Here is a 24,762-nt window from a genome sequence, read left to right on the forward strand (position 1 = left end):
CCCCTTTCTTTCCCCCAGTTAAGTCTGTCCCGTATTCAGCAAGTGAAAATAAAATAAACAATAAAAGGTGAATCAAATGGACCATTACGGCAAGGCTGGGATGGTCAATTTGGTAAAGTAAATCCGTTGGGCATCTTTCTTCGCCTTTAGACAATAATTCTGATGGCAAAAGAACCAAACGGGACAGGTTTAAAAAAAAAAAAAAAGGATAAAATCACACACTGACACAGGTAATGTAATTAATGAACCTTTTAGAGAGTTGCCTCACTTATATTTAATGTTTGCATGGTCATTTTTGGATATGGACTTTTTTTTACATTTGTGAGAAATTAAAACATAAATAGTATGAAAACAAAACATCAGAGAACATTTTTTTAAACATATTTCGGATGTTTAGCTAAACGTTAAACCTAAATACTTTACTAGAAAACGTTAATGTATATTTGTGCCCATAGTTTGCAACTTGATGGTCCGTGAATGGTGGCAAATATGAGTGAATGGGACCTGACAAAGGTCTGATGTTTGAGAGTGAGAATAACTTTTCAGTTATGAGGAAAGGAGATGATCAAACTACCGTCACTTCTCATAGTTCGCCCACTTTGGATAGAAAGAATCGTTGAGTTTCCACAAGAAGGACCCACTGGACCTACATCACACAGGTCACCCAGCTTCATACAGAGCAAGGGCAATAAAGCACAGATAAATTAATAAATACATAATTCCAGATACAGTCTGCTTTAAAATAAGCACATTAGATGAATGCTCTCTTTAAGTGGATTCATGAACAACACTGAACTTCTGTAAAATATGTTCATATATACTCAGTCTGAAACAGCTCTGCAGTACATTATAATTATAGGTGTAAAAACCCTCTGGTCAAACTAAAATAACAAAATTAGTATTGATTTTAATGATAATCACTGTTATTGTATAATCACATAGCTTCCACAAACTATATTAAAGTTGATACTGACCATTCTGAGTATTTCCAGAGTCTCTGATTGTTTCATAGACAGAATCCTCACCTACAAGTCAGAGAAAATGAGTCACCACAGGTCTGTGATACCAGTGTAAACACAACTGTTCTTGTCAGTAACATTTATACTAAGATAAGACGAGATAAGATAAGATAAGCTTTAATGTCAGAATAAGCACAAACATACAATGAAATTGGAACATTTATTATTACTTCTAAATGCTGCACATGATTAAATTTCTTTATTGTCTTAGTTTTGTTTAATTCAACAGTGTTAAAGCTGCAGAAGAGAAAAGCATCAGGATATTTTAAACTAGGTAAAAAAAACAACAAAAAAAACTAACCATGAAAAAGAGAGGAGTAGACTTGTTGTTGATTTTCATCCTGACTCACCCTCGGGTCATCAGCAGAACCTGTATTAAAAATTCAAAATAAGACATTAACGTCCACATAGTTTATTATGCATTATTTAATATTGTGAACAGTTTTCAGTTTTGGAATGTTGCATATCCATATCTAAATATTTTAAAATATGTAAAAGTCTCACATTTCTTTTTGTAGACTTTTTTGTACAGGAACAGGAACAGGAGGAAAATAAATATGATTCCAGAAATGAGTCCCGTGATCATCAGAACAAGAAATGAAGAACTGGACGTAGCTATTGCAAATAAGAAAAATGAACTGTTAACTTTAATAAACTTAACCAAACTCAGTTCATTCAGCTGATCTGGTCACACTAATAGGGATAGAAAGAACCTTGACAACAACAACAACAAAATGAAGTGCACAACATTAGTGTTAAGTCTTAAAAGTAAACTTTAATTTAAATATATAACAATATTATATAACCTCTTCACTACATGTGCCATACTTGACAACATTTAAAAGTGGCACCACTTGCTGTAAATAACAATCATGGTTCCTTTTGGTTTTGTAAAGTCATTTATGTTTGTGCTGTGTTCTCTTTTTAGTATTTTTGTATCATTTTACCTCCCCAGTGTCACTTTTGTATATTTAACTAGTATTTCAGGTCTGATACTTCATATGGCTTCTTTATGGTTTATTTTCTAGCCTTGTTGTTTTTGTCTTTATCCATTTGAATTCTTGTATTCATGCCTGAAGTTTTCTGCTTTAGTTATTGATCACTTTATGGTTTGTATTTAGTTAGTTCTCGCTCATGTTTTCCACTCTGTACCTTTAGTCTCATCTCTGTGTTGTCTTTGTGTCTGTCTTTCAGACTGACAGGGTTTATCTTTCAGAAAAATATTTTACCCCAATAAAAACATGTTACAGTGTGCACATGATAGACTTTCTTTTTTCTGAATCCATTTGACCCCAACTCTTCTTTACATTTATAAATTCATCTTTTTCTGTACTCTGCATGACGCTTCCCTCAGAGGTACTGTTCATAACAACCGATTTACCAGGAAACTCAAGACATCTCATTAGTGTGAGGTTCAGAGGCCAGACCTCACAGGAGGAGATCCACATTATAGCTGCACTGGGACATTTGAAATAGCAGCAACTTCAAATATGAGACTTCTAACTTCTGACTAATTTCTTAATCTGCTCCAAAACATACAGACTAATTCCAAATTTCACAAATCACATCATCGATAAAACACACACACACACACACACACACACACACACACACCGGTATTTCACCAGTGACCAGCAAGTGCAGCCCACATATTCTTTGCACTCTGATTTTCTTCCCATATAAATGAGCTCAGCTTCTGTGTACAGTAATAATCAAATATCAGACCAAATCTGTCTGTCGGTCTTTAATATACTGTCTGCTTTTTAGGGTGTCTTATCACCTTAATATGCTAGCCTCCTTCTGCAGTTGTGTGCAGGTGACTGGGGGCACTTACACAGTAACATTATTTCTGATTTTTTTTTTCCTTATCATTGCATTTTGTATTAAACACATGAAGTCACAGTGAAAGAGACAGCATGCTTCTGTTTTTTATTTATTTTGAATGAGATGATAAGGCAGCATGACATATTCTTTTTTTTAGTGAAATCATAGTTGTTTTCTTAGTTACAGGGGTTTAAAATTACAAATGAGTACTTAAATATTTTTTCTGTTTATTTCTTTCATGATTGTACTCAGGTGAGGAAGCAGCATATCAGTACTGCGCTACATATACCAGCTGAAAGTTCAAACACAAAGTGGTGAAAAAGCTACCATCACGTGAAGCTCTTTGTCTGATTAAAAATGTTGCGCTGCCTGCAGTTTCCAACTCTGTGGACCGTGGGAAGAAGATGGAGAATCCGGAGAGAATCTGCACAGACATGGTGAGAACATTCAAACTCCACACAGAAAGACCTGAGACCGAATCCAGTGCAAACCACCATGCTGCCTGTATTAGGCATAGTGAATTAGGCAGTGGACTTCTTATTGCACTATATTTATTTTAAGAGATGACAGTATTTGCACAAGATATTAGCCTTAGATGACTTTCTTTTTTCAACATAAACTGTAGATTTGTTATTTGCTGAGGGAGTTTGAAAATTTGTATAATTTTATAAAACCTATTCAAAAAATGGTAGCACTTCAGTCTGTTGAAGACTGCTGTGCACATTTCATTCTGCCTTTGCAAGTTTCAGCCAGAGTTAAACAAACAAATAAACAAACAAACATTGAAATTTTTTAACTTCCACAGTTATTTTTTTTTCCTTGGAAGTTTGGTAGTCTCTGTTCATTCCCACTGAGTGTCTTCTCTGTGGATCTCACATATGATAATTATTTTCTCTGCTCTGCACATCTGATGCCAAATGTTTTCATGAATCATTGATACAGGAAAAAAAGGAGAAAATAAAACTTTTTTTCACAGTTTGTATTAATCGAAAACTTACTTCTGAAAAAAACTTACCATTTTTATCAATGCTGAAGGGCTCACTGTCCTCTGTGTAGTAAACTGGGTTTCCTCTGCCTCCTCTGCATCTGTAGAGTCCTTTCTGTGAGACTGTGATTTGTCCATTTGAGTGGAAAACTGCATCTTGTGGGGTCAGGGGTTCAGACTAGTTCTCATCTCTGCACCAGTAGTATTTCCATCCATATGATGATGGGTTCACTGAACATTTCAGGGTCACATTGCCCCCTACTGGAACGTCTCTCATATCAGACGTTATTTGAGCCTTTGGTTGATCTGCGGTTGAGTTTAGACAAAGATAGAAAGAATAAATATATTATACCCACACACAGGTTAGGATTGCTCTGCCCTGATGTTGTCAGCATTCAACAACAGTATAACTCTATTTAGGCCCATAATGCATTTTATCCTTTCAGAGAATGTATTTTTTGACCATTTCATTATGATGGACTAACGCAGCAAAGGAGGAACTACAGGACTGTTTTGACTGCACTGATTGGACTGTTTTTGAAGCTGCATCTGATAACCTGGATGAGCTCACGGACACTGTGACATCATACATCAGTTTTTGTGAAGACGTGTGTGTGCCAACAAAGACCTTTTGCACATACAACAACAATAAACCATGGTTCACTCCTAAACTCCAACATCTTCGTAAGGCCAAGGAGGACGCCTACAGAAGTGGTGACAGGGCCCTGTACAAGCAGGCCAGGAACACACTGACCAAGGAGATCAAAGCAGCTAAAAGGGTCTACTCCCAGAAGCTGGAAGAACGGCTCTCAGCCAACGACCCTGCGTCAGTGTGGAGGGGCCTGCAGGAAATCACCAGCTACAGACGCCCCCCACCCACTGTTGAAGCAAACAAAGACCTGGCCAACGAGCTAAATACATTCTACTGCAGGTTTGAGACGGACAGACTCCCACGCCTCACCCTCCCCTCCCCAGAGACACTGCTTCAGACAATGACCCCCAACACACCTTCCACTTCTCCCCCTTCACCCTCCCCCTCCCCAATCCAGTCTCAACGACCACCCCCACCCTCCCCAATCCAGACCCAACGACCACCACCACCCTCTCCAATCCAGACTCAACGACCTCCATCACACCTCTCACCCCCCTTTCCTCCTCCCTGAAACTCAGAATACACACTGAGGATGTGAGCCGACTATTTCAGAAACAGAAGCCCAGGAAAGCCACCGGACCAGACGGTGTCTCACCCTCCTGCCTCAAAACCTGTGCTGAACAGCTGGCTCCCATCTTTACTCGCATCTTCAACAGATCCCTGGAACTGTGTGAAGTTCCCTCCTGCTTCAAACGCTCCACCATCATCCCTGTTCCCAAGAAACCCACCATCACAGGACTGAATGACTACAGACCTGTTGCCTTGACGTCTGTGGTCATGAAATCCTTTGAACGACTGGTGTTAGACCATCTGAAGGACATTACAGGCCACCAGCTGGACCCTCTGCAGTTTGCCTACCGGGCAAACAGGTCGGTGGATGATGCAGTGAATATGGGGCTGCATTACATCCTGCAACACCTCGACCGCCCGGGAACCTATGCCAGGATCCTGTTTGTGGACTTTAGTTCGTCTTTTAACACCATCGTGCCTGAACTTCTCTCTTCCAAACTCTCCCAGCTCAGCGTGTCTCCAGCTACCTGTCAGTGGATCACCAGCTTCTTGACAGACAGAAAGCAACAAGTGAGGCTGGGGGAGATCACCTCTGAAACTCGGTCCCTCAGTATTGGAGCCCCTCAAAGATGTGTCCTCTCACCACTACTGTTCTCCCTCTACACTAATGACTGCACCTCCAAGAACTCAGCTGTAAAACTCCTAAAGTTTGCAGATGACACCACCGTCATTGGCCTCATTCAGGATGGTGATGAGTCTGCATACCGGCAGGAAGTTGAGCGGCTGGTACTCTGGTGCAGTCAGCACAATCTGGAGCTGAACACTCTTAAAACTGTAGAGATGACAGTGGACTTCAGGAGACATCCCTCAACTCTGCCCCCCCTCATCATATCAGACAGCCCTGTGTCGACTGTGAAGATCTTCAAGTTGCTGGGTACCACCATCTCCCAGGACCTGAAGTGGGAGACCAACATCAACTCCATCCTCAAAAAGACCCAGCAGAGGATGTACTTCCTGAGACAACTGGGGAAGTACAGTCTTCCACAGGAGCTGCTGATCCAGTTCTACACTGCAGTCATTGAGTCTGTCCTGTGCTCCTCCATCACAGTCTGGTATGGTGTAGCCACTAAAAAGGACAGGTGCAGACTGCAGTGGACTGTACGGGCAGCAGAAAGGATCATCGGCGCCCCCCTGCCCTCCATCCAGGATCTGTATCTCTCAAGAACCAGGAAACGGGCAGGGAAAATCATCACAGACCCCTCACACCCTGGACACAGACTTTTTGATCTGCTGCCCTCTGGCAGACGGTACAGAAGCCTGCAGACCAGGACCACCTGTCGCGAAATCAATCAAAACTGCAGACCCGGGAAACAAGATACGGAGGCAGATGAGTGCAATCAAACGATGAGTTTATTAGCACAGGAGAAGACATATCAGCATATGTCCTCTGACAAAAATACATGTTGAGAACACTTTTAAAGCATTGGGGTATCCGCCCCCCCATGGCGTCAAATACAGGTCAAAAGTTCATCGTGTACAGTCAATGGTATATCTTGTACATCTTCAATAGCTATAAACAGACATATAACTTCTCTTTTCTGCAACACCTTTCATGCAAAGTCATAGTCCTAAGCCTTCAGAGTATCTGAGGGCTGGTTATCTCCTCCAGTCATCTGTTACCAGGTCGCTAAAAGGGCAGCCAGTTACAAAGAGGTCAAAGACACTTGCCTTTTAAGGTAACTAACTTCAAGCTACAGGGTCTCTAAGAGCTAAAAATGGACCCTCGTCATCAATCACTAAGTAAACTGAATTGGCGCAGGTCTCAAATAAGAAGCAGAAGACACTTGGGCCTTCGCTCAGACCTGCCCCTAGATTTATGTGTATTGTAAGCATGCATGCAATCAACCTGCTATGTTCTCATCCTCCCTCAACATGTATCACCTGGACACTCTCACCAGTGAAGCTTAAAACCCTTTCGGACGGAACATCAACTCTAAACAAGCACAGTTATGCATTGTGTATAGAATGATCATAAATAAATCTGTGAATAGAAAGGTTAATGTGATGACAAACATATTCAATGCAATAAGAACCCTGTAAACAATATTACTGTTAAAATAATACTGTAAAACACGTTATCAATGTATTCATAATAATGCAGATTATATAGTAGGAATAAAAGAATTTCTGAATCCCCACATTCCCTCTTTTGACATTCCAACAAGGAATGTCACCATACCTCATGTTGTATCACTCCCTGCCCCACTCTATGGGTTCTAAGTCCATCATGTAGATGGACTCCACCCGTCCGGGGTTTGCAACCCTCGCCATTATCCTTACCAACAATCCTCTGACACAAGGAATGATACAACCACCAGCGATAACCAACATTCCCAAAAATACAGCCAATGAGCATCTTACTGACATAGCCACACCTTTCCATTGTCCAATCACAGATGTCATCCAGGACACCAGCAGATTTTCGATACCTGAGTGTTCATGCATGGTTTCAGACCAAGTTTTCAAGCCCTCCAGAGCTCGGGTTACTGAGCCATCTGGGGCACTATTATTAGGGATAAAAGTGCAGCACATGTCTCCGAATATGGCGCACACGCCTCCCTTCTCATGTTAAGGGCCATTCGATTTCCCATCAGCAAACTCGGACCCAATTGTTCTGCGAACCCCATCATGGCATCCCTGGTTAGGTTAGAGAGTCTCAGCAGATTGCAATGAACATAGTTAATGCGATCAACATTCTTATTAGGTGTCACCCAAAGAAATATACTTTCAAATCCTACCACTATCGGATTTACCAGCTTGTACTCATCTGGAACTCTCCTGGGCACTCCTATGGAGTCTATCCAGGTCGGAGAGTTTAACCTAGGGTCATATGCATGTGTACCCTGGGTCCCTCTTTTGGCCAAAATATGTCTCTTACCTCTGGCGGCTAAGGTACGTGTGTTGTGTTGTGGAATAGCCTTTACCTGGTTCCCAATAAGCATGAGCGGAGCTCCCAGTCGCTCTGTAGACAAACGTGGCCTAGCTGAAGCACAGGCAACATTGTCAGATACATGTTGTTCTCTAGCCTTTTGAGCCACCCAATCAAGCCAGAGGTTACTGTCCTTGAAACCAGTGGCACGCTCAATCAAATCCTTAGGCTTCAGTCTAGAGTAATCTGTTGTCAGAAGTACTCTCCCTTTTGGTTCCTGTTCCTTTTGAGCTACTGTTCCCGAAGTTACCATCTGATCAGTCAGAATGGTGATTAAGCTTTCTGTGAGCGGCTTAGACTTTGCATCAACTAAATTTACCCTAAGCATATCATGGGGTGATTGCAGACCCGTACATCATACGCTCTCCAGCTACTACTAGCTCCTGTACACTTAATAACGTCACACAGATCAAACATGAATGAGCTGGTAGACCCTTTAACATAATTCAACTCTATGCCATTATTCATGCTGAGACACTCATCACCTTTACCTGACACCTCGCGCTTTTGTGTTTTTACCGATCCCGTTTTAGCAACTACAGTCTCAGGAAGCGCTGGGCTGGACTGACCTCTGTGTTCAGACAAGTGGTCCGGAGTGCCCTGCAAAATATAGACAATAAACAACACAGCCATAGTCAACATCATTGCATACAATAAACATGTAGTTGTAAGGAACATTCTAATCAGTTTCTTCTCATTATGGGTCTCTGATTCGTGTGTTTGCATCATGTTATATAAACTTTGTATCCTGGAATGAAACTCCCCTGCTTTTGTGGAGTCCTCAACTTGTCACCGCTCCTTTCTGCTGGAGTGGCGACCTTCTGCGCTGCTCCTCTTCTTTCTTCGGCCTCCCAGGTGGACTACTGGTTGGCCCGTTGCACAGGTGAGAGGATTTATTTTGCCTCTGTTTGTTGACACCCGTGTTAGTTAAGGACAGGTTTTCCTCGACCAAGCTCTCATGTGCTGGAGCACACTGCGACCAATGATACCAAGTATCACCTTTCCCTTTTAGTTGAACTGCTGTAGTTGTTCTGGCAATGACCTCGTAAGGACCCGTCCAGCGTGGCTCCTCTCCAAAGACCACCCTCTTTTCGGGCTCCTTTGCTCTGCCACACCTCTTTTTCCCGGGAAGACGCCTCCTGTTGGGCCTGTCCGGCCTCCTTCCTCATATTGATGCCTGCCTCCTCTTCAGCAGTTACCTGCACCATTTGCTGTCGTCCCTTGTAGCCTGCTGCTTCCTTCGCGGCTTCCTCCGCTCTCTAACTTCCTCCTGTAACCATGGTTTTTGCCTGAGAGTGTTCCTCAATTCTCCCTGCTTCTTTTACCTCAATTCAGTTCCTTATTTGCAAACTATAGCATAGCCACTTTGGCAACAGTGGGAAGGAAAAACTCCCTTTTAACAGGAAGAAACCTCCGCCAGAACCCCGCTCAGGTCCGGGCAGCCATCTGCTGCGACCGCTTGGCGTGAGCTAACAGAGACTTTGAAGAGAGAGACCTAAAATAATAATAAAATAAAAATAATAATAAAATAAAATTCGGTTAAGATGTGGATTCTGTATTGTTCTTGCTTTGTTATTATTTATGTTTAAGTTGTTTATTGCTAGTTTTTGGTTTGTTGCTGTCTGTTTGGAAGCTGACATAGTCTCTATAGATAAGGGTCTTTGGCAGGGTAGCATCAGGAGAGAAGCTCCAGAGAGGCATGTTCCCTGTTAAAGCTAAAATATAACAAAAGAGATTATGCTAAACAAACAAAACCTTTCAATTCCCCAACCCTTTCTGTCTCCTCAACGGGTTGTATGTTTTCAATGTTTCCTTATTATTTTGTCATAAAAATAAATCAAACAGATAACTTAAGCCGTGTGACGGCACCTTGCGTTTACACCAGGCTGTGAGCTGCCCTAAATCTACTTGCTACACCCCCTTTTCACCTAGTTTAATTTTTTCAATCCTAATTTAAACTATTCCTGACTTCCCTCAGTGCACACTATAAAGTGTAAAAGATACAATTAGCTTTCTCCTGGTAAAAGGTCCTACATTATTTTCTCAACCTTTGGAAACATCCTCTATCAAGTTAACCCATTTCATTTTTCAAACTTAGGCCTGATTTCTTCGCCCCCTTTAACGGGTAGCGCATATCCGGTCTGAACACTGTGTTTTGGGCAATTTACGAATTGTTGCAGGATTTCTATGTTATGTAAAGTTCCTCTCATCCCTTTTATGCTTCCATTATAACCTATGTCTAACAAGCTTTTGATCTTCTTTGTAATATAAACAACTAGGTGTATTTGTGCTCTGTTTTTCTCCTTTCTCTGGTTGGTTCCGTTCGATCTCAGGCTTCGAGGATTCTTGCCCCCCTGTGGTCGCTGTGGTCCTGAAATCTTCTCCTGTAAAGGATAGAAAACAAACAGCCTCTCTCTGCTACACCTCACTACTCTACTGTGTTCATCTAAGGTTCCTTTAATCATTCAAAGTTGTTTCACCATATCATGTTCTGGGCTCTGTCCTTTATATTAACTTTACTTAATCTCCATGCCCTTCATGTGTGTGAGCAACACTTTTAGTTTTATTAAACACGCCCAGGGTAAGATATAAACCATCACCTTCTGAGCATAAAAACAGATCAAAAAGAACATGAAAATAACAATTTCTGCCTCAATTTTACCATATCTAAATTATCAAAAACCCCAAATGTCATCAAGTAATCCTAAAACCCATTTCAAATTAAACCTTAAATCCTGTAATTCCCACTTTTTTGTGACACATCCCATGTGTTACAAACAAACTCAAAATCCTTCACTCAAGCTTAGGAAATTGAAAGAAAAAGGTTAGTCATATCATATTAGGTATACATGCTCCGGCCCTTCAAACCTGTGTTCAAGGAATGAAGTCAAATTAATCATTATGTCAAATCTTTTCTTGGCTCCATCCCCAGCCTGCATCCTTGGAACTTCCTAGAAACAAAAACCTGTGTGTTAACCAGAACTTCACATTTCATACTCAGTTTTTCCCCACTTATGATCCAACCTGTGTTATAAGAAAGGAAACTTAAAACAGAACAGTTATCAGTCATGTGTCCAACCTTAGTCCAGTCTTTATCTCAGTGCCCAGTCGGTCCAACCTATGGTCTGCCTCGTCCGTCCAGTCACCATCCATTTACACACATTCACTCACATGCATTAACATCAGGTCTTGCAAATAGTGGAGAATTGCGTACAAATAATCAGATTCTCCACTCTCAGCAAAATCAATTCATTCATTTTCTTTTAAGTTTTTCTCGAAAACTAGTTCTTTATGCTTTTGGACTGGATTGGCTCGCCGCAATCCTTTTAGACAGGGACTCACAATCTGATCAGATCCCCACAGGTAGCCTCTTTCCTCTGCCCATTGTAATCTGGAAAAGGTCACCTTTATGTTTGTTCTCCCGAGACTTTTTGTCAGCGCTGTTATTCATTCTTTTGCAGGCCTGCTTAGAACAAAATGAGAAAAAGAGAGCTGATTATTAGCTCATCCAAACACCAAACAAAATCACCTGACAGGTTTTTCTAAGTGCCCTGTTACAAAAATAATGGGCCCCCTAAGACATGTGCATGTTTGATAAAACTCCCTTTTATTAAAATAACAAGAACATCCAAACCAAACTGACCAAATCAATCATCTCTACAACCACAAGCTCAAAAAATCTTAAGCACCAAACATTTTCTTATTACTCTATCCATATGCTGTTGGGATTAGAACTTCAGGGTCACAAAAGCTTTGCCCTACTTTTTGGCTTAATTAATACTTACATTGTCTGAAGTCAGACTTAAATCACTCTCTCTGTTCATTTTCCCCTCATCATATTTCAGTTGCCTCAGGTTCTTCAGCATCCTGACAGTCTGTCAACTGACATAATTTTCACCTACTCAACACACAGAACGTCTTGTCAAAAACCACATAACTTGCACACCCTCATCTTTTAAATTCTCCATTTTCTTTTCTAAAAAACTACTACACACTAAATGAATTGGACAAGATGATAAACAGACTCCTATGCTCAACCTGCTATCTGATCTTCATGAACTCTTTTGTATTCTAAGGTTAATACATTTTCTATTTGTGTGTGTGATTGTGTATATGTTTTTTGTTGTGGTTTTTTCAGACTCCTTCACAGTTTTCCACTTAAACAATCACTTTTCTTTTCCCAAATCTTCTAACCCCAATTTTGATTTCCCACCTTAAATAACAGCATTCCTTGTCCTCCGCCAGAATTGAATGACATTTCCCCTTCCCACTCGGCCCAGCGGCTTCACCCTTGAAGTCCCGTCTCCACCAGTGAGTCCGAGCTCACTCAGGCCGTAGCAATCGTGACTGTGCCTGCCTTAGGTTGTCCCGTGGTTTTTCCAAGTGGGATCTTACCCGTCATGGGCTACCAGCCTTCCATACTCGCCTGTTACGGGGGCCAATTGGCCAGGGGTGGCATGAAGGGAGGGGACACACTGGCTCTGGACATTAAAGGAGTGTAAGCTGCTTTCTTCCTTGCATGGGTATATTAAACTATCCCACTTCCGATTGTTTCCCACCATAATTTCACCTGTAGCCATTTGTGTGCGTGCGTTTTCTATTCATTAATGTAATTGTTAGTTCATGTATTTATGTTCTTGGCCTTTCTCTTTTCTAAAACATATAATTAATATAATTTTATTACTTTTTCTTAAGACTTTTATTCTCTAATTCCTTTGTTTTCATGTTGCAACGTCTCCCCATCTCACAAGCTATATCCAACTTCCTGTTTCAAACACACTCTCCAGCTTGGCTATACACACATACTTCTCTCAGACTTCCTCTTTCTCCCACACTCTGCTATGTACCTACGCAGTGTTATTATTACTTTTTATTATTTTGTACAACTCACACAGAATCATTCAAATCCCGTACAACATTTATACACTAAGAATCACTCCATACACGCTTTCCTAAGAGTCTTAGAGAGAGTTTTATCAAGCGCGCAGAGCTCTATCAAACATGCTTGTTTAGAATCAGGAAGGGGAAGTAGACAACACTCAGTGCGTCTGTCCTCTTAAAAAAGAAGAGAAATAAACACATATGGGACAATTCTCCCTATATTAGACAAAATGTGACCTTTAATGTCCGTTTCTAAGTAATGTTCTTCTCTACACACGACTCTTGGCCTCCAGGGCATAAAACTTTGAACATAATATTTTACTTTACCAGAACTAGTGCTTTACCAGAACCTCATATGTGCAATAAGACTGCTATATGTGCACTTCTTTCTTTGACAAAATTGTATTTTGTATTTTCTTACTCAGCTGCACATAGTATTGGTATTCTATTTTGTTCTATTGTATATATTATTTTATTCTACTTTATTTTATTGCATTCCAGTGTTTTCTAATTTCTGCTGCATAACTTTGCACTTTTGCTTTAACAAACCAAATTTCCCAGCTGTGGGACTAATAAAAGTCATCTTTATCTTTGACTAGCCCTAACCTAAATCCTGTCTCATCCACTGCTGAAATTCTAGTTCAATGCACACATGTTGCAGTTTAAAATTAAAAGAGGAAGTAACTCACACCCAAGAACTGTGTGTGTGTGTGTTAATGTCTGTGTCCCTTTAAATGAAAAAAGGTGAACACATGTGGTGAGTTTTCCTCAATTTACACAAAATATGACATTAAATATCCTTTTCTAATTCCTGTTCTTCTTTAAACACCATGAATGACCTCCAGGTCATAACCTTTGGACTTATAACTCTGATATAAGTCCACACAGCGCACCAAGCACAGAGAAAATTCAACCTCAGTGCTTCAGAATTCTCCTCAAAATTCAGAAACTGTTTCTGTCATTTATCTCCCCAAGAACTTCATCATATGGACCTCGCCTATGGGCAGAAATCTGTGCCATCAGAAACTGAATTTGAATAAGTTAAATTTGAATTTGAATTACTCGGATTGAATCTGAATTGTAACTTGAATGAAAGCTTTTGAAAACTGAATTTGAATTAGTCTAATTTGAAATTGAATTTATGGTTTGAAACTGCATTTTATCCTTTAAAAATTCAGCTCTCGAATAATTTCACATTCACTTCTCACCATTCAGTTTCAGTTCTACAATTCAATTTCAGTTCCAAAATTCAGTTTTTTGGGACTTACATCCGGTTCCGGTTCAAGCGCAGATTAATAGAACTACAGACTGATAGCGTTACTGACGGAATCTACAGCGTCTTGAGCTGAATTAAGACTTCAGAAGTCATTCGTCATGTCGAATGACCAGCGGATAAACTCTCAGGTTGGTAATAAATGTATTACATGTATAAGAACAAGCGTCATGTTAACAATTGATAGCCGTACAACCTTTATGCTTATTGTAGCTGCTAGCTAAAAACGCTAATTTAGCCTAGTTTGCCCTGGATTCAGCTTTGACAGACAAATATGATCGACTGTTTCTAGTAGAATTCCAAAGTTGTCATCTTGTACCCTCTCAGAGCCCTGTATGCTGGCAGAGACCCCTACAGTAAGGAAACATGCAAAACGCTGTCCAAACCTTTGTATTTGAGCTTTATTTATGTCTTACACAGCATCCCAACTCTTTAGCGAACTTAATAACTTTAGCTAAAGTGAATAGTTAGTCTTATTCATTAGTGCAGCGTTACTGGATCACCTCTGTTTGAAGTGATATAATATGATATACAACTATCACTGTGTTTAACTATCATAATAATTCTTAGGGTACTGAGTGCATGCTTAATTAGATTTTTTTTTTTAAAACATACTGCTCCATTGCTATGTTTGACAGGCTGAAGTTGTCGGGTCACCTCCTAAATCGACCATCTTTTACAGGTGTTTTGTGCCAGAAATGGAGTGTCCACTGAAGACTGAAGATACTGAATCTCTACGCCGTGCCATTGATCCCTCCTGTGCCTTCATCTAGACAAGAGACATTAACTTAACCACTCTCACATGCTCTGTACCTACATCACCTTCCCTGACAGTCGTAGCTTGGCTCATCTGAGGGTGAAATTATAAGAATGTGTTATTTTGCAAAGTGCTCTCTAGGGTTCCTAAATAAAATATGGCATTGAGGTCATTTCTTTTGAATTAATCCCTTCTTCTGAAATATAAGAACCTCTCCTGGTTTAAATGGCACTTTCTGTTCTTTACTTCCTGTTCCACTCCCAACCCCAAATAGATGCTGACAAGCTGACACAGTAACATGGAAGAGGGAAAGAAGCTGGAAAGGACTACTACAAATAAACCCAATGCCTAACAATGAAAAATGTAAAATAAGAACAATAATAATAATAATAAAGATAAAAGATGAAGTAACAAGTTTTTTGTTTTTTTGTTTATTCCAAATGATCATCCAGATGTCTGTGACATGTGATGACAAACACCATAATGGAAGGCCTTAGTCATCACATGCTTAAACTCATCATATATTTTTGCATATGCTGAACAGGCAGTCAGACATGCTGTAACTGTGGGGTAGAAAACTGCATGAACACCATACGGCAGGGGTCTCAAACTCCAGTCCTCGAGGGCGCATGGAAAAGTTGCATGACACCGGCCTTCGAGGACTGGAGTTTGAGACCCCTGTCATATTCCATATGACAGGTGTGGTTGAACTTCATGAAGACTCTGAAGTTTCTCTTCTCTTCTGGCAGGACAGGAATGTCGCCTTGTCCTGTGAACCACCGTAAGGATGTACTTAGAGTAGAACTGGACTGTCACCGGCCTCAGGCTCTTCACCTTTTCAAAGACAAAGCAGTCATTTAGATAAAATATTAGATATTGTTTACCTGTAAATGCACAAAGAGAATTTAGAAATGTAATTATTGTCAAGAGTGAACAAGCACTGATAGTGTAATTTACATCTGTGGCCAAACGTTTAGAGAATGAGAAGTGTTGTTTATTTACAAAGTTTGCTGTTTCAGTGATAGTTGTATATCATATTATATCACTTCAAACAGAGGTGATCCAGTAACGCTGCACTAATGAATAAGACTAACTATTCACTTTAGCTAAAGTTATTAAGTTCGCTAAAGAGTTGGGATGCTGTGTAAGACATAAATAAAGCTCAAATACAAAGGTTTGGACAGCGTTTTGCATGTTTCCTTACTGTAGGGGTCTCTGCAAGCATACAGGGCTCTGAGAGGGTACAAGATGACAACTTTGGAATTCTACTAGAAACAGTCGATCATATTTGTCTGTCAAAGCTGAATCCAGGGCAAACTAGGCTAAATTAGCGTTTTTAGCTAGCAGCTACAATAAGCATAAAGGTTGTACGGCTATCAATTGTTAACATGACGCTTGTTCTTATACATGTAATACATTTATTACCAACCTGAGAGTTTATCCGCTGGTCATTCGACATGACGAATGACTTCTGAAGTCTTAATTCAGCTCAAGACGCTGTAGATTCCGTCAGTAACGCTATCAGTCTGTAGTTCTATTAATCTGCGCTTGAACCGGAACCGGATGTAAGTCCCAAAAAACTGAATTTTGGAACTGAAATTGAATTGTAGAACTGAAACTGAATGGTGAGAAGTGAATGTGAAATTATTCGAGAGCTGAATTTTTAAAGGATAAAATGCAGTTTCAAACCATAAATTCAATTTCAAATTAGACTAATTCAAATTCAGTTTTCAAAAGCTTTCATTCAAGTTACAATTCAGATTCAATCCGAGTAATTCAAATTCAAATTTAACTTATTCAAATTCAGTTTCTGATGGCACAGATTTCTGCCCATACTCGCCAGGTCCAGTAATCTTCAGCACACGTATCTCACTGCAGCCAGTGAAGATTTAAAAACAGTTTATTGTCTCAGTTTACCCAGCATTCACTTATCAGATGGACCGCAGCCGATCCATACATCTCAACACAATCGTGTGTCCACATTTACACAACTTATTCTTTACTTGTATCACAACACATCTAGTAATATCATCAGAATTACTTCAACATGGTAAACATTGATTTTCCTTTAAAATCAACTTACCATTAAAACTCAAGATCACAGCTGACTCGATTCTCTGAAATCCTGAGTCAGTTAAACACCTTGCTCAACTCACGGTGTTCTTTTCTCGGACCCCTTCGTCCGAGCTCACTCTTTTTACCCCGGCATCTCCCCCAGATTGTTACGAGATCTTCATAGACCCAAAAATAAGCATATTATTTCCCTAATCAAAAGTGAAGCCGTTCCTCACACAGTAATTCTTCATCCAACAGCCTTTGTGTTTTGAAACTAAAAAGAGGAAGGAACAGCGCCCAATTTAAACTGCGCATGTTGTCACTGAACAACACAGACACAGACACAGACCCAGGGCAATTCTTCCTGGATCATTTACCAACACTCAAACCAACACAGTCCGCATTGATTATTCTTCTGGACCTCAGCAGATCCACCAAAATTCATATAAATATATCAACCATTAACCGATTTATTTCTTTTCCTCAGACCACGCCGGATCTGTTAATATCAACAACGCTGCACACTCAGAATTGTGCAGCTGATTCTTCCCGTCAGACCGCGCCGGATCTGTTACTTCAGCACAATAAACACTGATTTTCCTTCAAAATCAGTTTACCAAGAGCCACAAAACCATTTGTGACTCGATTTTCTGAACTTCTGTGTCACTTAAACATCCTGACAACACCAGGTGTTTTCTGTCGGACTTCCTCGTCCGAACTTAATCCTTTTACTTACAAATAAGCGTCTCCCAAAATGATCCTCTTGATCATTAGCTATTCACCGAGCCCACAACTCTCGGCAACACCACCTGACATATGCCCACGCCGGAGCTCCTCTTTGAAGTCTCAAAGAGGTACAGGAGTTTGACACTTATTAAACCATAAGCTGACCAATAACTCTTATATTCTTCTATTCTTAAACATGCATTGGTCTCTTTTTCTTTTCTTTTTTTTTTTTTTACCATGAAATACCATATAACCTTTTAACTCAGTACTGTCTGTTTCTCAAAGTTTCATTATCCTTGCTTCAAAGCTTCTCATTACTTCCAAGTTACTCATTCATTACTTCGACGTTTTACTTTATTCTCGAGAATTCAGTTTTACCCCTACTGTGCCAATAATTAAGATCATCTACTTCAGCGAACAGATAATTTAGAATTCAGCCAATTTGCACAAATTTGCTTATTGAACAGGTTTGTGCGTACCTCTTGATCCTTTTAGACCGGTCTTCTGTTCACCTCATATCAGATCCAGCCTTCGGCCACATTTGTTCTCTCTAAAAACTTCACGGTAGTGAAGTTTTATCATGGTGAGCACCTGTTCTAATGTTTCTGGTTTCTCTTCCTGTTGTTGGGGAGGTGAATTTACCTGTTGAGCTTGAGCTTGAGACTCATCCTCTTTCATCCAAGCTGAGATCCCTTCACACATTATGATCCATCTGCAAAGCTTTGCGTGGTTTTCTTTACAAGTTTTATTTCTGCTCTGGTATGTCTGTTTATTGCATGAGTTAATGTTTCCTGCTGCAATTGTTGTAATCATTTTCACACTTTTCCCTTTCTTGTTCAAAAATTATATGAAGAGGTTTTCTGTCTTGTAAAGTTTTTTGTTTTTTTGTTTTTTCTTTTGCTGAGCAGCACATAACTTCTCAACATTTTCCTTACTAGCTTAAATTCTTTGTCTGCTACTTTAATTGTTTTTGTACAAGTCATGTGAATAGCTTTGTTTAACTCTTCAAGCTGATCATTAAGTGGCTTGTATACTTTTCGTTCACTAGATGTCCCACAGGATGGCTGCTGTATGTCTCCGCCCTCGCAAGGTCTTTGGCGTGACTTCCTATTTTTTATCAGAAGCCCTGATGGCCAGAGAACAGACACTTACTTTTTTTTGTACCTGCTTAGTATAACACACTGACCAACACGGGGCCAGACAGCGCAGCTTTTATTTCACAAACTTATTAAAACAGACACCATTTTCAGCACTTCAAAATCAACGCACCAACCCAGCTGCAAGTCTTATTTTTTAAAAAAACAAACACACTTGCTCACAGCACTTCTCTGTACCAAATATTTTTAGTTTGTGCAGCTTACAGTCAGGGCCTCAGTGAAAAAGAGGAAGTGCAGTCCGACTCAGATACTGCGCAGTTCTATATTTCAGGAGTTTTGTTTTTGTTTTTTGTTTGTTTTTTTTTTTAAACATGCCCAATGTCAAGAAACAATCCTCTGCTCTTTCTGCTTAAAGTCAAAATCACACTGTTCAGCTAAATGAGATGTTTTAAATCAGTGCTTACTCTTACAGAGGCCTATAGTGCGTATTTTCCTACTTGTAATAGAGGATGCATTTCATATAAACAAAATCCCCTGCACATGAATACTCAATTTGACACGATCCAGAAATGAGCATGCCTTTTTGTCTACCTCTCATTTAATCGATGTGTGTCCTTTGTTAAAGTTAAAAAGGGAAGTGACCGCACCCAAATTTTAACTGCGCACTTTTCACCAGACACAAAAGCAAGGAAAAAAGAGACTTTTTAAAGCCTCTCACACACCCAGCCTGCAGCCAACTGGCACTTTTAAATCATTTTAGACAGTTTCTTATGTCACAGCTTCAGTTCAGTTTACCCCGGATATGCATAGTGTCGCTCGCCTTTGAGAGACGTCACAGGTCCGCGGATTCTCGAGGAATATCAACAAAAAACACAGCTTTTCACGGACCACGGCAGGTCCACAAATGCACAGTTATTGCTTTTAATCGTCTCTCATAGCTCACAGTATTTATTCTCAGAGTTTCACTTTTAATTTCACTTTTACTGGTCGGCTCGGTTTGCTACACCTCAGGCTCACAGCTGGCCTGAGTTTCTCTTAGCTCATATATCAACGCCTCGGACCTTCGTGTCCGGTATTTATTCTCTTAAAACATGTCACACTTCCTCGGACCTTCTGTCCGGCATTTACTCTTAACACATGTCACTATTCCTCGGACCTTCTGTCCGGCATTTACTCTTAACACATGTCACTATTCCTCGGACCTTCTGTCCGGCATTTATTTTTCACATGTGTCACAGTGTCTCTCAAGATGATCCTCTGATCACCAGGGCTATATCTGAGGCCACAAAATCTCAGCGCGGCCCTACCGCTAGTTTAATCCTAGGAAACGTCTTTCCCAGGGGTGGAGTTCTCCAACTCCGTGACTTTTAGACACTTTTAATCTCTTTATTCCTTAATCAAAACTCAGTCTCTAGTTACTTGTAGCTCAGTACTGCTTCTTCCGAGCCGACCTTAAACGCAACGCTACTTTAAAGTTTCACTTTCACTCTAAACAACACTCAAAACAGAGATCAACCGGTAACTTCTTGACCACATATTTTAGAATTATACTCCAATACAGCACAATTTCAGCTTAAGAGGTTTGTGCCTTACCTTTGTAGTTTTTTGTGGGGCCCCAGTGGTCAAGGAATTACCGTGACGTCTGCCGTCTGATCACCGATCTGGTCCTGACCTCCACCGAGAACAACAGCTCTAATTCTTCCTAGTGGTCTGCAATTTTGCCCGCATTCTCCACCATTCTGTCGCGAAATCAATCAAAACTGCAGACCCGGGAAACAAGCTACGGAGGCAGATGAGTGCAATCAAACGATGAGTTTATTAGCACAGGAGAAGACATATCAGCATATGTCCTCTGACAAAAATACATGTTGAGAACACTTTTAAAGCATTGGGGTATCCGCCCCCCCATGGCGTCAAATACAGGTCAAAAGTTCATCGTGTACAGTCAATGGTATATCTTGTACATCTTCAATAGCTATAAACAGACATATAACTTCTCTTTTCTGCAACACCTTTCATGCAAAGTCATAGTCCTAAGCCTTCAGAGTATCTGAGGGCTGGTTATCTCCTCCAGTCATCTGTTACCAGGTCGCTCAAAGGGCAGCCAGTTACAAAGAGGTCAAAGACACTTGCCTTTTAAGGTAACTAACTTCAAGCTACAGGGTCTCTAAGAGCTAAAAATGGACCCTCGTCATCAATCACTAAGTAAACTGAATTGGCGCAGGTCTCAAATAAGAAGCAGAAGACACTTGGGCCTTCGCTCAGACCTGCCCCTAGATTTATGTGTATTGTAAGCATGCATGCAATCAACCTGCTATGTTCTCATCCTCCCTCAACATGTATCACCTGGACACTCTCACCAGTGAAGCTTAAAACCCTTTCGGACGGAACATCAACTCTAAACAAGCACAGTTATGCATTGTGTATAGAATGATCATAAATAAATCTGTGAATAGAAAGGTTAATGTGATGACAAACATATTCAATGCAATAAGAACCCTGTAAACAATATTACTGTTAAAATAATACTGTAAAACACGTTATCAATGTATTCATAATAATGCAGATTATATAGTAGGAATAAAAGAATTTCTGAATCCCCACACACCCGACACAGGAACAGTTTCTTTCCCCTCGCCATCTCCCTTCTAAACAGTTGACCTGTCACACTGCTCCCACTGCCAGACTGCAACTGCACCTTATGTACATTCTGTAGTATTCATTCCACCTCATTTCATTTCTGTATTTTATGTATATACGTTTAGATTAGTTATAGTTGGTTTACACAGCTTTGTGTATGTATGTGTATGCATGTGTAATGTATATATAGACACGTGTGTGTGTGTGTGGGTGCGTGTGTCTGTGTGTGATTTACATTGCTGTGCTCGAGAGCCACCATCTACCGGAACCAAATTCCTTGTATTTGTCTGCACATATACTTGGCCAATAAACACGATTCTGATTCTGATTCTGATTCTGATGATGCTTTATTTTATTTAAATTGCTCCTCTCCATTATTTTGTGTGACGTCTCTTTGCTCCCACCACAACAACAGATTCACAAGAAGACAGAAGACTTCTCATAATCTGAGGTTCAGATGTCAGACCACACAGGAGGAAAGACACATTATAGCTGCACAGAAGAATTTGAAATAGTTAAACTTTAATTAAGAGACTTTGTAACATTTTGTGACCCTCATTAAGCATTCTCATATGATTTGATTGTTTGTTATTTCGAGGAGTTTGCATTACTTGTGACTTTTTAAACTGTAACAGACGCACAACAGACCCGACCACATTTCAACACTTTTCAACACTTTATTTACGTTGCTGCTCCTTCAGCTCTCAGCTGCAGATTATCAGCTGCCAGCCACACACACAACAACAACAAACTCAGGAGCCAGTCCAGCCTTAAATGCAGTGGTGGTGTGATGAGCTGATGCCGCTAAGGTGTGGTTTTAAAATGATTCTTTTACATAAGAAAAATATTTTAAATTCATTCAAAATAAATGCTGCAGGCCATTTGAAGTTTTGATAGATGTCATCAAGATACTTTTCCTCTTTCAGAGATGCCTGATCCCACAATAATCACGCTGAGCAAAGACAACACCAGGTTGCTTATTTTAGTCACAAAATCAAGCAGGCAAAGAGAAACACAAATATTACACTCTATAAATAATGACTTATAAATAAAATAAATAATTCCTACATCTAAATCATTTTTTATGTTATTTTTTATGTTTTGCAGAACCAGTGCACAGGTACACACACACACACACACACACACACACACACACACACACACAGACCCAATAGACTCTTTCTGTCCACTATGATCTTTTCCTACAGTAATGACATCAGCTTCTTCTTACAGCAATACTCTGTTATGAGACTAAACTGGCCCGTCTTTAAGGTCTGTGAGTGGGTTTAAAGCGAATAATCTCAATATTCTAGCCTCCTGCTTGAGCTGTCTAGTGTTGGTGAGGATGGTAACCATAGCAACAGTAACATTATTTTAACTTCCCTCCTTCAATTTTCCTCCATTTCCTGCTTTGCGCTGATGTCTTTTTGGGTTGAAGCTGTGTGGCTCCGACCCTGAATATTTTGACTAAAATGTCAAATCTGATTGTTGGTCATTGCATTTAAAAAAAAAATCAAACTCATCTATGTATTCTGCTTCAACAATTCAGGGTCACAAGGTATTGGACCATACGGCAGCTAACAGGAAGCTACTCTGGACAGGTCGCTCATCTGTTACTGGCCTGAGACATTCACACCTACAGGCAATTTAGATTCACCAATAAACCAAACCCCACTAACTTTGTGGACTGTGGGAAGAAGATGGAGAATCTGGAGAGAATCCACACAGACATGGAGAGAACATTCATACTCCACACTGAAAGATGTTAAACAGACAGTAGATTTGAAACCAGTGCAAAGCAGCATGCCACCCTGCTGCCTGTGTTAGGCATAGTGAATTACACAGTGGACTGAACTATTTACTTATTTAATACTGTCATTTATTTTAACAGATCACATTATTTGCATAAGATCCTAGGCCAAGATGATTTTGTTTGTTTAATAGAATTTGGAAATTTGTAGTTATTTGTTGAGAAAGTTTGTAAAATGCTATACTTTTTATCCTGTTTATCTATGTCATTATTGTACTGAGGTGATGGAGCAGCAGGTCAGCATTGCCATCTGTAAACCAGCTGAAAGTTCATGACACAAAGTGGTGACAAACTGTTTACAATGAGTCTCCAACAGTTGATTCTGTTGATCTGGACGTAACGTTTCGTCACTCATCCAATCTGTCAATCCTTTCCGTGTCCGGGCCGGGTGAGGTTTCCCGTGTTGGGTCAAATTAAGCCGCAGGCTCCACTCCTGGTTGTGCCCTTCCGTCAATTCCTTTAAGTTTCAGCTTTGCAACCATACTCCCCCCGGAACACAAAGACTTTGGTTTCCCGGACTTACTTACCTGGATGATTTAGCGTGCATCAAGATGTCTGCAGTGAGGCTACTATCAGCTGCAGCTCTTTGTCTGACTAACAATGTAACATGCTTCGTACACCATTGAATTCATCCTGTGCTGACCATTATGACATTTGTAAAATGGAGATCACACAAAAAACATGACTTACTTGATATTGATAATGTGATGGCTTCACTCCACTCGGTTGAAGAATATCGGTCACGTCGATTCTTACACATGTAGTCTCCACTGCTGGACTCAGAAACTCCGAATGTCCAAAAATTAGAGTTTCAACCGTGTAGCTGTCCCGGGTCCTCTCCATTCAGAAAGCCACCCAGTGGTTTTACCTCCTTCCTGCACCTCACATGTCAGAGTGATTGTCTCACCTCTGAATAACTGAGGCCAGTTGGGTTGTTGTTTTACAACAACTTTAATGGAAACTGTTTACACATATTAACAGTTGAGATACAAATAGAAACATGAAATCACACAGAAAACTTGACATTGCATGTTTGATAATCATGACTCAATGTATATTTCAAACTAAATTACTGAACTCACAGGTTATATCAATGGTGACATGATCACTTATATCAGTGTAGTAAACTGGGTTTCCTCTTGTTCCTCTGCAGCTGTAGATTCCTCCGTGATATACTCTGATATCTCTGTTTTGTTGATCTCTGTTTGGAAATTCAGAGGTTCTTTGGTTTCTGAACCACACATCAAGACCACCCGACACAGGAACAGTTTCTTTCCCCTCGCCATCTCCCTCCTAAACAGTTGACCTGTCACACTGCTCCCACTGCCAGACTGCAACTGCACCTTATGTACATTCTGTAGTATTCATTCCACCTCATTTCATTTCTGTATTTTATGTACATAAGTTTAGTTATTTATAGTTGGTTTACACAGCTTTGTGTATGTATGTGTATGCATGTGTAATGTACATATAGATGTGTGTGTGTGTGTGTGTGTGTGTGTGTGTGTGTGTGTGTGTGTGTGTTTTACATTGCTGTGCTTGAG

General features: G+C 40.2%; 1 long non-coding RNA gene across 2 annotated transcripts; it reads right to left on the minus strand.

The window, feature by feature from the left end:
- Window positions 1–224: 224 nt before the first annotated feature.
- Window positions 225–24,461, minus strand: LOC106096646 (uncharacterized). Of its 2 annotated transcripts, XR_003218434.1 has the most exons (8): window positions 24,301–24,461; window positions 23,909–24,179; window positions 3,859–4,134; window positions 3,171–3,267; window positions 1,524–1,634; window positions 1,321–1,389; window positions 975–1,025; window positions 225–668 (listed from the first exon to the last, which is right to left on the minus strand). It is a non-coding gene; the product is annotated as an uncharacterized LOC106096646 (long non-coding RNA). The 2 variants fall into 2 exon arrangements; XR_003218435.1 differs by lacking the exons at window positions 23,909–24,179; window positions 24,301–24,461 and adding an exon at window positions 16,974–17,002.
- Window positions 24,462–24,762: the final 301 nt, after the last annotated feature.

Source organism: Oreochromis niloticus, unplaced genomic scaffold (assembly GCF_001858045.2).
Source record: "Oreochromis niloticus isolate F11D_XX unplaced genomic scaffold, O_niloticus_UMD_NMBU tig00007980_pilon, whole genome shotgun sequence".
Taxonomy (NCBI): Eukaryota; Metazoa; Chordata; class Actinopteri; order Cichliformes; family Cichlidae; genus Oreochromis; species Oreochromis niloticus.